Source organism: Lissotriton helveticus, chromosome 4_1 (genome assembly GCF_964261635.1).
Source record: "Lissotriton helveticus chromosome 4_1, aLisHel1.1, whole genome shotgun sequence".
Lineage (NCBI taxonomy): Eukaryota > Metazoa > Chordata > Amphibia > Caudata > Salamandridae > Lissotriton > Lissotriton helveticus.
The window spans coordinates 771931078-771949694 of NC_136063.1; positions in this window are offsets into that span (position 1 = coordinate 771931078).

Consider the following 18617-nt stretch of genomic DNA (forward strand, 5'->3'; position numbering starts at 1 on the left):
CACACAATCACACACACACAAAGCCACACACACCAAATACACCACCACACACACAACCACACACACAACCAGAACCACACACAAACCCACACACACACACACACACGACCACACACACACACAACCACAACCATACACACAGTCAGCCACACACACACAAAACCACATATACATAACCACACACACAACCACACACACACAACCACACACAACCACACACACAACCACACACACAACCACACACACAACCACACACATACACACAACCACATACACAGCCACACACACCCACACCCACAACCACACCCACAACCACTCAGCCACAACCACAACCACACACAACCACACAAACAACCACACACACACGACCACACACACAGCCACACACACACAACCACACAAACAACCACACACACACAACCACACACATCCACACACAACCACAACCACACACAATCAAACCACACACAACTACAACCACACCCACACAACCACACACACACACAACTACACACACACACATAAGCACACACACACACAACCACACACACCCACACATAACCACACCCAATCACACATGCAGCCACAACCACACACACAACCAAACACAGCCACACACAACCACACACACACAAACCACACACACAATGACACACACACAACCACAGCCACACCCACAACCACACCCACAACCACACCCAGAATCACACAACCATACACAACCACACACACACAACCACACACACACACACACACACACACACAACCACACACACAACAACACACACAACCACAACCACACCTACACCCACATAACCACACACATACACAACCACACACACACACAAGCATACATACACAACCACACAAACAAATCCACACACACACAACCACACACGCAACCATATGCACAACCACAAATAAAACCAAGACCACACACACACACAGCTACACACACACAACCACACACAACCACACCCACAACCACACTGACAACCACACCCACACCCACCTAACCACAACCACACACACAACCACACCCACACACACACAACTACACACACAACCAAACACACACACAACCAAACACATCCACAAACCACCACACACAACCACACTGAACCACACACAACTATACACATACAACTACACACACATAACCACACACACAACCACACATAACCACACTCAATCACACACACAGCCACAACCACACACACAACAAAACACAACCACACACACACAAAACCACACACACAACCACACACACAACCACACCCACACCCAAATACACAACCACACACACAACCAGAACCACACACAAACACACACACAAACACACACACACAACCACAACCACACACACAGTCAGCCACACACACACAAAACCACACATACATAATCACACACACACACAAAACCACACCCTCACAACCACACACAACCACACCCACAACCACACACACAACCACACACACAACCACACACATACACACAACCACACCCACAACTACACCCACAACCGCACACAACCACACAAACAACCACACACAAACAACCACACACACAGCCACACACACACAACCACACAAAAAACCACACACATACAACCACACACATCCACACACAACCACAACCACACACACAATTAAACCACACACAACCACAACCACACCCACACAACCACACACACACACAACTACACACACATAACCACACACACAACCACACACAACCACACATAACCACACCCAATCACACATACAACCACAACCACACACACAACCAAACACAACCACACCCACACACAACCACACACACACATAACCACACACACAATGACACACACACACAACCACAGCCACACCCACAACCACACCCACAACCACACAACCACACACAACCACACACACACAACCACTGTTAGACGGAGACCTGAAGGGTCGGCCGAGCACAGTGATCGCACAGACAGGTAACTTTCCCCCCCACAGATGGACACCACACAAAGATCAGGGTAACACCTTTTATAGGCACTTCTGGTAGTAGAGTGGTATGATACAAGGCGTTCAGGACACGATGATCCTCTCAATTCTAGTCTCTAGTAAGGGAAGGGGGTAGCGGGACAGTCTTGGTACCCACGGGTACGGAGGTGTAACGGTGATAGCTCACAATCCTCGAGCTCGGTGTTCGGATGGGTCAGACCGCGGCCGCGCCGGCAGGGCCCGAAGAGGTCGTAGGTGGCAACGGGCCGCGGCAGCGCCAGCAGGTCCCAACGAGGATGAAGGTTACGACGGGCCGCGGCAGCGCCAGCAGGTCCCACGAGAATGCAGGTTGCAACGGGCCGCGGCAGCGCCAGCAGGTCCCACGAGGATGGAGGTTTCTACGGGCCGCGGCAGCGCCAGCAGGTCCCACGAGGATGAAGATTGCAGAGGGCCGCGGCAGCGCCAGCAGGTCCCACGAGGATGAAGGTTGCAGAGGGCCGCGGCAGCGCCAGCAGGTCCCACGAGGATGAAGGTTGCAGAGGGCCGCGGCAGCGCCAGCAGGCAGGGCAATAGTTCACAAGGCAGGGCTGTGGCAGCGCCAGCAGTCCGTCAAGGATGAGTTCTTCTCGGTGTCTCTCGACTCCAGGATACAACTGCCTTCCTGTCCTGGGGCTGCCTCAGTTATAGGTCTGGCGCCCTTTGATGTCCGGACCCTCGCTCTTGGAGGTCGGGAGGTCTGGGATGGAGGAGTCCAGACACCCAGCAGGGGGGCGGAGCCAGCGCCCAAGGAGGCTGGGGGTGCTCGGCACCTGGCGGGGGAGAGCCATCGACACTTCGTACTCCCATTGACCTGCCAAGTGGGCCGTTCACCTCCTGGGTGGAGGGTGGTGCCGGGATGTCGGGGCCTGGCCAGGCCCAGGGTTGGGGTCGGGCTGAGGCCGCGCGGCCGCGTGGTGCCGTGTCCAAGATGGCGGCTGGGCCGGGCAATGGTGCTGACGGTGGCCCGGGCCCTGTCCTGCGGGGAGGGAGCGAGCCCTTCATGTGGCCTGTCCAACATGCGTCCCCCCCAGCTGAAGGCGGGGAGAGTCACCCATCTTCTTGGGGACTTTCCTCGTCGAGGCGGAAAAAGCGGGACAGGCCATCCGCGTTGGCGTGGTCTTGGCCAGGGCGATGTTCCACAGTGAAGTCCATCCCCTGCAGGGAGATGGACCATCGCAATAGTTTGGGGTTCTCCCCCCGCATCTGCATGAGCCATTGCAGGGGCCGATGGTCCGTCTGTACCCGGAAATGGGTTCCGAAGAGGTATGGCCGGAGCTTCTTGAGGGCCCATACCACCGCGAAGGCCTCTCGCTCAATGGTGCTCCAGCGCTGTTCTCGGGGCAGTAGGCGTCTGCTGATGAAGGCCACTGGTTGGTCCACTCCTTCGGGGTTCAGTTGGGAGAGGACGGCCCCAATACCATGGTCGGAGGCATCGGTCTGCACGATGAACTCGCGGCTGTAGTCGGGGGCCTGGAGCACAGGAGCGGTGCACATGGCGGCCTTCAGCGTCTCGAAGGCTGCTTGACAGTCGGGAGTCCAGTTGACTCTTTTTGGGTGGTTCTTAGACGTGAGCTCCGTGAGGGGCCCCACAATGCTGCCATAGTCCCTTACAAACCGCCGGTAGTATCCGGTGAGCCCCAGGAAGGCTCGGACCTCGGTTTGTGTCTCGGGGGGTTGCCAGGACTGAATGGCAGCTACCTTGAGTTGGAGGGGGGCCACCAGACCGCTCCCCACTTGGTGTCCGAGGTAGGTCACGGACCCCTGGCCGATTTGGCACTTGCTGGCCTTTATGGTGAGGCCGGCCTGTTGGAGGGCCTGCAGGACCTCTCTGAGGTGGTGGAGGTGATCCGCCCAGTGGCGGCTGTATACCGCGATGTCGTCCAGGTAGGCGGCGCTGAATTCTTCGAGGCCCGCCAATACCTGGTTCACCAGTCTTTGAAAAGTGGCTGGAGCGTTTTTCATGCCGAAGGGCATCACTCTGAAATGGTAGTGCCCATCCGGGGTGGAGAAAGCGGAACGTTCTTGGGCTCTGGGGGTGAGGCCGATCTGCCAGTAGCCCGCTGTCAGGTCGAAGATGCTTAGGTAGCGGGCTGCCCCCATGCGGTCGACTAGTTCATCTGCTCGGGGGATAGGGTGAGCGTCCGTACGGGTGACCGCGTTCAGACCCCGATAGTCAATGCAGAACCGGAGTTCAGGGGTGGTGCCCGGGGCCGCGGCCTTGGGGACCAGGACGACCGGGCTGGCCCAGGGACTGTCCGAAGGTTCGATGACTCCGAGGGCGAGCATCTTGGAGACTTCTTCTTGGATGCATGGACGTACCCGATCCGGTACTCGGTACGCCCGGTGTCGAACAGGAGGACTGTCCCCCGTGTCCACGTCATGCAGGCACCAGGAGGTGACTCCGGGTGCGAGAGAGAACAGGTTTGCGAACGGCAGCAGGAGGGCCCGGCAATCTTGACGCTGCTCTGGGGTCAGGGCCTCAGACAGTCGGACCCCGTCCACCGAACCATCTCTTTCCCGGGTCCTCAGTAGGTCAGGGAGGGGCTCGGAGTCTCCTTCCGCGCCACTGTCGGTAGCCATAAGCAGGCTGAGCTCTGAGCGCACGAAGTGGGGTTTGAGTCGGTTGGCGTGGAGGACCCGGAGGGGGTTCCGGGGGGACTCCAGGTCGATGAGATAGGTGACGGGGCTCCTGCGCTCGATCACCTTGAAGGGCCCCGTCCATTTGTCCTGCAAGGCACATGGTTCGATGGGGGACATCACCCATACCTGCTGACCCGGTTCAAACTCGATGGAGGAGGCATGTTGGTCGTACCACTTCTTCATGTCTTCTTGACTGGCCTCCAGATTGGCTTTAGCGATCTCCCTGAATTTCCGGGTCTGATTACGGAGGGTCAGGAGGTATTTGTAGACGTCCGGAGGGGTCTTTAGGGGGGCCATTTCCCATTCCTCCTTCACTAGGCTGAGAGGCCCGCGAACGGGGTGTCCGTACAGGAGTTCGAAGGGGCTGAAGCCGAGGGACTTCTGGGGGACTTCTCGGTAGGCGAAGAGGAGGCACGGTAGTAGCACGTCCCACTGGCGGCGTAGGGGTTCTTCCAGCCCCATGATCATCCCCTTGAGGGTGCGGTTGAACCGCTCGACCAGCCCGTTCCCCTGGGGGTGATAGGGGGTGGTGAATCGGTAAGTGACTCCGCACTGCTGCCAGAGGGATTTCATATACTTTGAAATAAAGTTCGTACCCCTGTCGCTGACGACTTCCCGGGGGAAGCCCACTCGAGAGAAGATCCCCATCAAGGCTCGACCCACTACTGGGGCTGTTATCGTACGAAGGGGGACCGCCTCAGGATAGCGGGTAGCGTGATCCACCAGGACCAGGATGAAGCGATGTCCCTGTGCTGTTCGGGGGTCCAGGGGCCCCACAATGTCTATTCCCACCCTTTCGAACGGGGTGGTCACCACGGGGAATGGTTGTAGGGGTGCCTTGAGTTTGCGGCCGCTCTTCCCACTGGCCTGGCAGGTCGGGCAGGACCGGCAATGGTGGGATACGTCATTTCTCATTTTGGGCCAAAAAAAGTGAGTCACCAGGCGGTGGTAGGTCTTGTCTTGGCCCAGGTGCCCGGCCAGGGGGACATCATGGGCTAGGTTCAACAGGAAGTCTCTGAAGTGGAGGGGCACCACTAGCACTCGCCCGGCCCCCAGTTCTGCGATTTTCTGTTCGCTGTACAAGAGATCATTGTCCCAATAAACCCAGTGGGCCCCGGTGGTGTCTCCTTGGCTCTGGGCGAGCGCTTGCTGTCGCAATCCCTCGAGGGAGGGGCAGGTCTTTTGCTCCTGCCGGAATTGTTCCTGGGTGGGCCCCCCTTCTTGACGCCACTGAGCCAGGTCGGGAAGCTTGGGGGGCTGTGTGGACCCCTCTGGGGTGGGGTCCGGGTGGTCGGTCTGGAGGAAGTCTTCTTCTGGAGTGATCGAGGGCGGAGGTGCTGCCCATTCTGGTTCTTCTGGTCTAGGGATGGTGCGGGTGGCCATGGACCGGGTGGTTACGCACGCCCAGTCCGGGAGACCCAACATCCCCAGATGCTCTCTTCTTTCCACAGCGGCCCACGGGGAGCTCTCGAGATCGTTCCCCAGGAGGCAGTCTACGGGGGCATCGTCACGGACAGTTACTTTCAGCATGCCGGACACTCCTCCCCATTCGAAGGGGACGCAGGCCATCCGACACAGGCTCTCTGAGTTATCTGCCGATCGGACGGGGCAAAGTACGTTTGGTAGGATTTGTTCCGGGGTTACCAGGTGACAGCGGACGGCCGTCACACTGGCCCCGGTGTCACGCAGGGCCTCGGCCTTACGCCCATTGATGCTCACCCATTGGCTGTACTTCCGAGTGTTGGCGGGCAGGGGAGTCCGCGGGACCATGTCTCTTCCTCCTAGGCATGCCAGGGTCATGGCGGCGGGTTCCCACTCGAACTGCTCCGACTCATAGGTCTCCGTGTCTTCGGAGACTTGTTCTTCTCCCAGGGCGGCGGCCGCCATTTGGCGGGGCCCGGGGGCCTGGTTCTTCGGGCAGGTCGGGTCACTGGCATAGTGGCCGACTCGCTGGCATCGATGACACGTCACGTTAGCTCGGAACCCCGGGCGCATCGGGGGGTTTCCCCGGCCTGCTGGGGCCGGGGTGGCGTTAGTGGGTGCGGTCGGGGCGGCGTCTCTGCCCCGGCCCGGGCCTCCTCCTCCTCCTCGGGGACGATGGTGACCTTGGTTGGTTCTGTTCTGCTCATTCGGCCCACTCCGGGCCACTCGGGTGCTCTCCCACCGGTCAGCCTCGGTGGCGAGCTGCCGGGGTTCAGTCAATTTACTGTCGAGGAGGTGCTGCCTGAGCTCGACAAAGCAGTTGTTGGAGAGGTGCTCCCACACAATGAGATTGAAGAGTTGTTCGTAAGTGGTTACGTTGTTACCCTTGATCCACCCCTCGAAGGCTCGGCTGAAATAGTTCACGTATTCCAACCACGTCGTACCTGGGATCCGGGTGCAGTTGCGGAACCTCTGGCGGTACATTTCGGGTGTAAGTCCATATCGACTGAGGAGGGCGGCCTTCATGTGGTCATAGGACGTCATTTGATGGTCCGGAAGTTGCAGCAGGGCATCACGACCCTCGTTGACGAATCTCCCCCATAGACCGGCTCCCCAGTCACTTCGAGCGACTCGGTGGGCGGTCATGGCAATCTCATAGGCCTTGAACCACTGCTGTATGTCGTCGTGCCGGTGATATTCTCGGACCACATCCTTGGGGATGTGGACCTTCTGCTCGGTAGGACCCGGGGAGTGCGGTTGCTCGGGCACCCCTAGGTTTTTGTTCAGTTTGCGTATTTCTATCTCCGCTAGTTTGCACTCGTGCTCGTATGCCAGTCTTTTTTCTTCGAGGTCTCTCTGTCTCTGTTTTTCCTCTCGCTCTTCTCTGAGCCGTAAGTGTTCTAAGTTTATTTTTTGTTCCGCCAGTTTCAATTCTCCGTCTAATCTGAGTCGTGCCAAGTCTAACTCGTGTAATCTATTTTTTTCCCGCTCTTGGATCTCTTCATGGGAGGGGCCTGTTCTCCGTTCCTCCGTCCGGGTGGTGTTGACTTCCGGGGCTGCGGGGTCCCGGGGGGTTGCGGTATTTGTCTCTGTCCAGGCCTCTAGGGCGTTTTTGAAGTCTTCTTTTGTGCTTAGCCCGGTGGTAGCAATGCCTAAGTCCATGCAAAATTGTTTGAGCTCTCGGTGGTTGTATTCTTCCAGCTTTTCCATCTGGAACTTCTCCGCCGATCCGCTCTCTTTGGTCGTCATTGTGGTTTTAGTCGTAGGGTGAGTTACTGTCTGTACGGTACGCGTTGGTTCGGATCGCGCCGCTAGCCACCAATGTTAGACGGAGACCTGAAGGGTCGGCCGAGCACAGTGATCGCACAGACAGGTAACTTCCCCCCCCACAGATGGACACCACACAAAGATCAGGGTAACACCTTTTATAGGCACTTCTGGTAGTAGAGTGGTATGATACAAGGTGTTCAGGACACGATGATCCTCTCAATTCTAGTCTCTAGTAAGGGAAGGGGGTAGCGGGACAGTCTTGGTACCCACGGGTACGGAGGTGTAACGGTGATAGCTCACAATCCTCGAGCTCGGTGTTCGGATGGGTCAGACCGCGGCCGCGCCGGCAGGGCCCGAAGAGGTCGTAGGTGGCAACGGGCCGCGGCAGCGCCAGCAGGTCCCAACGAGGATGAAGGTTACGACGGGCCGCGGCAGCGCCAGCAGGTCCCACGAGAATGCAGGTTGCAACGGGCCGCGGCAGCGCCAGCAGGTCCCACGAGGATGGAGGTTTCTACGGGCCGCGGCAGCGCCAGCAGGTCCCACGAGGATGAAGATTGCAGAGGGCCGCGGCAGCGCCAGCAGGTCCCACGAGGATGAAGGTTGCAGAGGGCCGCGGCAGCGCCAGCAGGTCCCACGAGGATGAAGGTTGCAGAGGGCCGCGGCAGCGCCAGCAGGCAGGGCAATAGTTCACAAGGCAGGGCTGTGGCAGCGCCAGCAGTCCGTCAAGGATGAGTTCTTCTCGGTGTCTCTCGACTCCAGGATACAACTGCCTTCCTGTCCTGGGGCTGCCTCAGTTATAGGTCTGGCGCCCTTTGATGTCCGGACCCTCGCTCTTGGAGGTCGGGAGGTCTGGGATGGAGGAGTCCAGACACCCAGCAGGGGGGCGGAGCCAGCGCCCAAGGAGGCTGGGGGTGCTCGGCACCTGGCGGGGGAGAGCCATCGACACTTCGTACTCCCATTGACCTGCCAAGTGGGCCGTTCACCTCCTGGGTGGAGGGTGGTGCCGGGATGTCGGGGCCTGGCCAGGCCCAGGGTTGGGGTCGGGCTGAGGCCGCGCGGCCGCGTGGTGCCGTGTCCAAGATGGCGGCTGGGCCGGGCAATGGTGCTGACGGTGGCCCGGGCCCTGTCCTGCGGGGAGGGAGCGAGCCCTTCATGTGGCCTGTCCAACAACCACATACCCACAACCACATACCCACAACCACACAACCACACACAACTACACACACACATACCACACACACAACCACACATAACCACACCCAATCACACACACAACCACAACCACACACACAACCAAAACACAACCACACCCACACACAACCACACACACACAAACCCACACACACAATGACGCACACACAACCACAACCACACCCACAACCACACCCACAATGCACCCACAAACACGACCACACACACAAGCACACACAAAACCACACACACAACCACGCACACACCTACACCCACAAAACCACAAACATACACAACCACATAGACACACAAGCACACATACACACCCACAACCACACAAACACAACCACACACACAACCACAACCACACACACAACCACAATCACACACAAACACACAACCACACACAACCATACCCACAAGCACACTGACAACCACACCCACACCCACTCAACCACAGCCACACACAAAAACACACAACCACACACACACACAACTACACACAACCACACACACACAACCACACACACATCCACACACAATCATAACAACACACACAACCACAACCAAACACACAACCACACACAACCACATCCATACAACCAAACACAACCACACAAACACAGCTACACACATATAACAAAACACACAACCACACACACAACCACCCCCTATACACAACCACACACAACCCCACACACAACCACACACACAACCACACACACAACCTCAACCACACAAACGACCACACACACACTCAACCACACACACACACACACAACCACGCACACAACCACACCTACACCCACACAACCACACACATATACAACCACACACACACGCACAAGCACACATACACCAGCACACAAACACAACCATGCACACACACATACAACCACACATGCAACCACACACACAAACCAAACACACAGGCACACACAACCACAACCACACTGAAAACCAAACCCACACCCACTTAACCACAACCACACACAAACACACACACAACCACACACACACAATCAACCAAGCACACAGCCACACACACACACAACCACACACACATCCACACACAACCACACACATAACCACAACCATACCCACACCCACACAACCACACACAACTACACACACACAACTACACACACACATAACCACACACACAACCACACACAACCACACATACCCACACCCAATCACACACACAACCACAACCACACAAACAACCAAACACAACCACACCAACACACAATCACACACACAAAACCACATACACACAACCACACACACAACCACACACACACACACAACCACACACAACCACACACACAACCACACCCACACCCACATACACAACCCCACACACAACCACAAACACACATAACCACACACACACACAAACAACCGCAACCACACATACAGTCAGCCACACACACACAAACCCACATGCACAACCACACACACAACCACACACACACAGCAACACACAACCACACCCACAACCACACCCACAACCACTCAGCCACAACCACACAAACAACAACATACACACAACCACACACACAGCCAAACACACAACCACACACACAACCAAACACACACACAACCACAGCCACACCCACATCCACACACAACCACAACCATACACATAACAACACACACAATCAAACCACAACCACACCCACACAACCACACACACAACTTGACACACATAACCACACACACAACCACACATAACCACACCCAATCACACACACAACCACAACCACACACACAACCAAACACAACCACACCCACACACAACCAAACACACACAAAACCGCACACACAACGATACACACACAACCACAGCCACACCCACAACCATACCCACAACCACACACAACCACACATCCACAACGACACACACAGAACCACACCCACACAAAACCACACACATAACCACACCCAACCACACACACAACCACACACACAACTACAAGAAGAATTAACAGCATGGGTGTCACGCAAAAAATGAATTCCCATTAATCAAACCGGCTTACAAAAAAATCTAGGGATCACGACAAATATTTTAGCCCTTTCCCTGATGACAGATGCCACAATCAAACACAAAAAAACACTATATTGTGGTATATCGATTTCTCTGCTGCATTTGACAGTGTCGACAGAGGAAAACTATGGGCAAAACTTTCAAGGTGGGGAGTTGACCCCAAATTGCTGAAACATCTGATGTTACTACATACAGATACCTGGATCCAAGTAAAACTGGGGGCCGGCAACTGTCTGTCAAAAGAAATACCAACCACAAAAGGGTTGAAACAGGGGTGCGTCCTCCCACCGACCCTGTTCAACCTTTTTATGTCCGACCTCTCCAAAGATCTGGATAACTGCAACCCCCATGCCCCAAAGCTAGGGGGTTTTACGCTGTCCAACCTACTATACGCAGATGACCTGATACTAATCAGTCAAACACCAGTAGGTCTGCAACACCTCATCAACACCACAAGCAAATTTGCCGAAAAGAATAGGCTAAGCGTTAACACAGAAAAATCATAGGGGATGGTACTAAATCAAAAATCAAAAAGGCATGCTTTCCAATGGTCTCTCCAAGACAAAAAAATGGAAATAGTCCAAGAATACAAGTATCTGGGCATAATTATTGACTCAAACAGCTCCTTCAAGCAACAACAAACATCAATTAGGAACAGAGGGATCTCATTGGCCATTGCATTAAAAACATCAAACATAAAATAGCGGGCCCAAATTTAATCCCCTTGCTAGACATATTTTGTGCAAAATTGCTGCCGTCCATTACATATGGCAGTGAATGTATGAGAGGGAAGGACGAGACCATCTTAGACAACGTGGTCAGCAAAACATTGCGAATATTATTTGCTCTTCCTCCTTATACTTCCCCAGCACAGCTAAGGCTTGAGTTTGGCCTACAGAAGCAGCAAATCACACGCAAAGGTGCATACGTAAAATGCTGGCACAAAGTAAAGAACGCGGAAATAGACTCCCTCAACGCCCATCTTTGGAAAGAACTGGAAACAAACAAGGACTCCCTTGCAATGGTCTACCTCCAAGCAGAAAAACTAAGGTAAGGGGGGGGCCTAAGGGAGTTTAAAGACCGTGCACAGACACATTCCCTAAGTAACCTTCAAAACACACAAATGTCTATGGGTCTAAACAAAGAGTCTAAATGTGGTACATTAAGCTGAAGAAGTCAGTGCAAACCCCTACAAGAAACAAGGAAAGACATGGATAGGTACCCTGTGATACTTTAACAAGATACCCATCAGTCACCACTTGGAACCGCCCTTCATCATTTGGCATTCCTGTTAACCATATAAAAGGTACACCACTGGTTTCAGATGGGAGGTAAGATGTGATGACCTCTTGCGAACCTAGTGGTGACCAATATGGTTTGGAGTGTCACAGGCCACTCATCAGTGAAACAAAGGGAGAGTGACTGATTTGCAGTGCAAGTGAAGGAAAAGTGCTCAGTGAAAATAAAATTGGGTGAGAGAGCAGGAAAATATTCATTCTGTTAATGCTCGCTCCACCAATATTAAAAAATAACAGTGGTAAATTCAAGCAAATATTTACCAAGATGTAATGGTGGTCAACATGTTTCAGCAAATCTCAGGACTAGAGAGTCCGTTGCTTTCATCAGGACCTAGATATCAAATAATGCTACTGCAAAAATAATGTGAAGTGTATTAAAAAGGTGACTACATATCAAACAATCTGCAACATAGAAAAAGATCACCTGGATCACTAGGTGTCGTCTTTGCCTGCAGTTGTTGTATGCCACCTTGTGATCGAAGTAGAGGGCTCCACCCCACCTGGCAACAGCTCAGGACACGAGGGAAGCACCGCTCTCTCCGTCGGTACTTTGTAGCCACCTTCCAAGCAGCCATAAATTCCCTTGTGTTAAGAGATCTTTGGGACTCGAGTTGTACACACTATTGCTTCAAGCGTCTTGTCAATAAATCCGTGAAAACAATTTCCTTGGAAGAGGATAAAACAGCACTAACCAAGAGGTCTCATGGGTGGTTTGTGCTTCAAGGCTACATCAGCGCCTCACCACAGCCATATCTCAGCACCGGCTTTTCAAGGAAGGCGAAGGAAGAATTTGTGCGGTTGAGGATGGGGGTAATACCATCTATAGCACATCTTCCCCCCTGGATGCGCATGGACTGCAACCCCAAGTGTAGGCTTTGCAAAAATGCTAAGGACGATGTTCTGCACCTATTGTGTAGCTGCAAAGCTCTAGATAGTATCCGAAAGAGCTTACTAACGCACCTTTGGAATCAAAAACGTGTGCGAACTCGTAGACAAGCTCTGTTGATGAGCCTTAAGGGAGAAGACATCCAACTAGCATGCAGGCTAGTGCGCTTTATGAAATTAGTCATCACGGCCCTAAACCCAGCGGTTAGTAATTGAATTTGTCTTAGCGTGAACGGCCTCTGCTCTTCAAGACTATTTTCCTTTGATAACCAAAGTGACAATTGATCATGAAAGACCTTTTTCTCTGAAGCATAGTATTGTACCACCCGCATGGTTCTTCTTTCTCTTTTTTTTTAACCTTTCTAAAAGTTTTTTTAAATTGCTTTTCTAAATGCTTTATTCATGTATTTTTCTCCTTCTTGTTTTTATTGTCTAATTGCAAAGATTTTAATTAATCACGCAATAAAGATTATTATTATTATTAGTATCACACACACACACACGCGACCACACACACACACAACCACACACACAACCACACACACACAACCACACACACACAAAACCACACACACACAAACCACACACAACCACACATACACATCCACACATACAACCACACACACACAACCACACACACAACCACACACACAACCACATTCACACCTACACACACAACCACAACCACAGACACAACCACACACACAACCATACACACACAGCGACACACAACCACACCCACACCCACAACCACACCCACAACCCCTCAGCCACATACACACACACAACCAGACATACAACCACACAGACATCCAACTACACACACAGGCATACACACACAACCACACAGTCAACCTCACACACACACACAACCACACACATCCACACACAACCACAACCACACACACAACCACACATACACAACCACATACAACCACACCCACACAACCACAACCACACACAACCACACACACAACTACACACACACACTTAACAACACACATAACCAGACACACAACCACACACAACCACACACAACCACACACGCAACCACACACATACAACCAAACACACACAACCGCACACACAACCAAACACAACTACAACCACGCATAACCACACACACAATACCACACACACAAGCACAGCCACACACACAACCACACCCACAACCACACCCACAACCGCACAACTACATACAACCACACACACACAACCACACACACAACCACACACCCACAACCACACACACACCACAATCACACACACAACCACACACATAACCACACCCAACCACACATACATAAACACACACACAACCACACACACACACAAAACCACACACACACACAGAACCACACACACACAACCACAACCACACACACAACCACACCCACACACAACCACACACTAAATGCTTTATTCATGTATTTTTCTCCTTCTTGTTTTTATTGTCTAATTGCAACGATTTTAATTAATCACGCAATAAAGATTATTATTATTATTATTATCACACACACACACACGCGACCACACACACACACAACCACACACATAACCACACCCAACCACACATACATAAACACACACACAACCACACACACACACAAAACCACACACACACACAGAACCACACACACACAACCACAACCACACACACAACCACACACTAAATGCTTTATTCATGTATTTTTCTCCTTCTTGTTTTTATTGTCTAATTGCAAAGATTTTAATTAATCACGCAATAAAGATTATTATTATTATTATTATCACACACACACACGCGCGACCACACACACACACAACCACACACAACCACACACACACAACCACACACACACAAAACCACACACACACAAACCACACACAACCACACATACACATCCACACATACAACCACACACACACAACCACACACACAACCACACACACAACCACATTCACACCTACACACACAACGACAACCACAGACACAACCACACAAACAACCATACACACACAGCCACACACAACCACACCCACACCCACAACCACACCCACAACCACTCAGCCACATACACACACACAACCAGACAAACAACCACACAGACATCCAACTACACACACAGGCATACACACACAACCACACAGTCAACCTCACACACACACACAACCACACACATCCACAGACAACCACAACCACACACACAACCACACATACACAACCACATACAACCACACCCACACAACCACAACCACACACAACCACACACACAACTACACACACACATAACAACACACATAACCAGACACACAACCACACACAACCACACACAACCACACACACAACCACACACATACAACCAAACACACACAACCGCACACACAACCAAACACAACTACAACCACGCATAACCACACACACAATACCACACACACAAGCACAGCCACACACACAACCACACCCACAACCGCACAACTACACACAACCACACACACAACCACACACCCACAACCACACACACACCACAATCACACACACAACCACACACATAACCACACCCAACCACACATACACAAACACACACACAACCACACACACACACAAAACCACACACACACACAGAACCACACACACACAACTACAACCACACACACAACCACACCCACACACAACCACACACAAAACCACAAACACATACAACCACACACATACAACCACATCCACATACCCAACCACACCCACACATCCATGCATAACCACACACACACACTCACCCACATGCACACAACCACACACACACTCAACCACACACACAACCACAAACACACACACAACCACACACACACACAACCATACACACACAATGACACACACAAAACCACACACACATAATCACAACCACACACACAACCACACACACACAACCACACACACAGACAGCCACACACACACACACACACAACCACACATACACAACCACACACACACAACCACACCCACACCCACATCCACATCCACACACACAACTACACCCACACCCACAACCACACACACAACCACACCCACAACCACACACACAACCAAACACTCATTCATTCATTCATTCAAAATCTTTATTCGAATTTCAGAAATTCATAAAAGCAATCTCATTTACAAAAAATATCATACAAACTCCTTTATAAAACTTTACAGATTAACATTTCCAAATCAGGCAGCAGATGATTATAACAATTAATATATAAAGCAGTTAATATAAAGCGGGAGATCAATGATTTTCCATCATTTTATGAACTCGAGTTACAAGTCTCAAGAAAGTGCTGGTGCGAAAAAATATTTCTTCAGTTTCCAGGGAGAGTAGCACCTGATAGGAGTCCCCCACGGAAAGGGATCTATGTTTTTTAAAAACGGAGATAAAAACCATTTCACATATTTTATATAATATTTACAGTGAAAGAAAAAGTGCAGATCGTTTTGTGCACTCACTCCATCACAAGGGCATGGTTTGTAGCCTGAATTTGAACAATGGCCCAGAGGAAAACTTAGTAGAAATCCTACAGTTCCTGCCCTAAGACGAAACAAAAGGGTTCTTTCCCAATTAGTCATTGGCAAAGTAAGGTATAATAGTAAAGGATACCTATGCAGCGTTTTACCCATGTATGCCGCGACTGATGGCTTATTGAATTCCTTTTTTGTCCTATCTAGGTTATAAAGTGCATATAGTGCATTTTTTAATTCATTCTTGTCTTGTGGCCCAACTCTAGTCGGTTCTAAAAAGAGGTGGCCTTTGTCCACACTACATAAACTCTTATAAACTCCTGAGAGCCAGGGAATATCCATTCCTTTTTCACATTTGAGGCAATCACTTATGATTTATTGCGTCAAGATGGCTGATTTGTTCCTCCAAACGGAGAGCCAAAATAACGCTGGTCTTGTACTAATGAAATCACAAATGAAGTGCAAATTTAATTCCCTGTGACAAATATACTCAGAAGTAGAAATTGGTACACCCAAAAGTTTCCTACAGAAACGATTTACACAAAACCACACACACAACGATACACACACAACCACAGCCACACCCACAACCACACCCACAACCACACAACCACACACAACCACACATCCACAACGACACACACAGAACCACACCCACACAAAACCACACACATAACCACACCCAACCACACACACAACCACACACACAACCACACACACACACACACGACCACACGCACACACAACCACATACACAACCACACACACACAACCACACCCACACAAAACCACACACACACAAACCACACACAACCACACATACACATCCACACATACAACCACACACACACAACCACACACACAACCGCACATACAACCACACACACAACCACATTCACACCTACACACACAACCACAGACACAACCACACACACAACCATACACACACAGCCACACACAACCACACCCACAACCACACCCACAACCACTCAGCCACATCCACACACACAACCAGACAAACAACCACACAGACACCCAACTACACACACAGGCATACACACACAACCACACAGTCAACCTCACACACACACACAACCACACACATCCACACACAACCACAACCACACACACAACCACACATACACAACCACACACAACCACACCCACAACCACACACACAACTACACACACACATAACCACACACATAACCAGACACACAACCACACACAACCACACACACAACCACACACATACAACCATACACACACAACCGCACACACAACCAAACACAACCACAACCACACATAACCACACACAAGCACAGCCACACACACAACCACACCCACAACCACACCCACAACCGCACAACTACACACAACCACACACACACAACCATACACATAACCACACCCAACCACACATACACAAACACACACACAACCACACACACACAAAACCACACACACACACACAGAACCACACACACACAACCACACACACAACCACACCCACACACAACCACACACAACCACACACAAAACCACAAACACATACAACCACATCCACATACCCAACCACACCCACACAACCATGCATAACCACACACACACACTCACCCACACGCACACAACCATACACACACTCAACCACACACACAACCACAAACACACACACAACCACACACACACAACCATACACACACAACGACACACACAAAACCACACACACATAATCACAACCACACATAATCACAACCACACACACACAACCACACACACAGACAGCCACACACACACACACAACCACACCCACCCCCACACACACATCTACACCCACACCCACAACCACACACACCACCATA